This window comes from Alligator sinensis, unplaced genomic scaffold (genome assembly GCF_000455745.1).
Source record: "Alligator sinensis unplaced genomic scaffold, ASM45574v1 scaffold17_1, whole genome shotgun sequence".
NCBI lineage: Eukaryota > Metazoa > Chordata > Crocodylia > Alligatoridae > Alligator > Alligator sinensis.
In genome coordinates, this window is record NW_005842491.1 from 1030547 (window position 1) to 1032347 (window position 1801).

At 53.7% G+C, this 1801-nt stretch overlaps 1 protein-coding gene across 1 annotated transcript in view; it reads left to right on the forward strand.

The window, feature by feature from the left end:
- CCDC42 (coiled-coil domain containing 42) overlaps positions 1 to 1801 on the forward strand; it is a 7437-nt gene that overhangs the window by 5311 nt on the left and 325 nt on the right. The window lies entirely within an intron of this gene.

A 1801-nucleotide genomic window follows, 5' to 3' on the forward strand; every position in this document is an offset into this window, starting at 1 on the left:
AGAAAGACAGATCACTGAGTGCTTGAGGCACTTTCCTTATCCCAGACTGTCTCTATAGCAAGTTTGAGATGCCACTGGTAGTGAGGAATAAGATAAAATCCATGAACAAATGAAGACTAATTGTTGAAATCTGCTCTCGCCTAGGTTAGAGGTGGGTAAAGTAGAACAGAGGTGGGCGCTTTCTAACTAGTGGCCCTGCAGTAGAGGGTGAGGGTCCTTGAGCAGGGGCAGGCAATTATTTTGGTTGGAGGGTCACTTAATGAGTTTTGGTGAGCTGTCAAGGACTGCATGGGTAGCCCTGCCCCTTAACAGTTGCCTCACCCCCAGTCACCACTGGAGGTCCAACCCTTGACCTCTGCTGGCAGGAGTCCCTCCCCTTGCCCCCGGAAATACTCCTTGGGGCACGTTTGCCATCTTAGAACCAGAAAAAAAAACAAATCATCCACTAAAAGTCAAACACGTACTATAGCATATTTTAATTTTATTACAAAAAATATTTTGTCATGACTTGTGTACTATATGTTGAGGTGATTGCATAGTAACTCAAAAATAAATTTTTAGTCTTTTATATTGTGAGGGGTGTGGCTGGGTATATGTATGCATGTGTGTATGGTTGGGTGTGGGGGTTTGTGAGGGGGTTGGCTGTGTGTGTGGAAGGCATAGGGTATATTGGGGGTTATGTAAATGTAGGGGATTGTGGGGGAAGGGTGTGGGTGTATGGCATTTGTGGGGTGTGAGGGAGGTTGGGAGGTTGTGGGGACCCCCACATTCCTCCCATGGTATAACAGCAGCAGATGGGGTTGCTCGGGGTGCTCATGCCTGGTGCAAGCACTGGTACCTGGTGGGGTGCAACTCTGGCCAATACTGCTCCTGGGGGGCGGGGAAGGCAGCCAGCTCCAGTGTCTGGCACTTCCCTCGTGTGCCACGAGAGTGTAGGAGCTCCGTGTGTGTGGCAGGGAGCACTAGTGATAGAGACAACCTGGCAGAGGCTGTACCCCACACCACAATGTGCAGCACTGGCCCCGCCGGGCACCAGCACCAGGCATGAGCGCCCCGAGCACCCCCACCTGCTGCTTCTGCTGCTGCCACCACCTGCTGGGGCTGCATGCCATGTGGGGAGTGTGGGGAGATTCCCTCACCCCCACCACCTTCCCTCACACCCACATGCTGCCCACCTGGGCTTCACACTCCCATTGCCCCCCTGGGCAAGGGCTCCTTTCTGCCATCAGCCCAGCCCCATGCTCCTGCCCACTTGCAGTTCTGCCACTTCCCTACCTGCTGCCTGGAGCACCCGGGAGGCGAAGCAGAGCAGGTCCTCAGGTGCTACAGCAGTGGAGGCAACAGCCCTACCTGAAAGCTGCCTCCTGGCCAGGCCAGGTGCTTCTGCCCATGAGGGTGGGAGTGAGGTGCAATAGAGTATGTTTGGGCCGGGTGGGGGAGCAGTGTGTGCACATGGGCGCCTTGCTCCCATCCTCATGGGTGGAAGGGCTAGACAGGGTACAATTTGCTGGTCCTGGTCCCCGTGGGTCATTTGAAAGTGCTTGGTGAGTGCCCACAGGCTGTATTTTGCCTGTCCCTGTTGTGGAGACACAAGAAGCAGAGCCTGAGTGAACTAGGCAGTGGGTGGCTGAATTAACTATAAATCTATCGATTGGTGTGGTTCAGAGTCTTACCTACAGAGATGCAGCTTAATGACCCTGACCTGACCTGGAGATGCAAAAGTCCCATTCCTACCCCCTCTGCAGACTGATTCAAATCCAGGGCAATTTGCTTTCCAGAGGACTAAAGCACCCTCATTCCT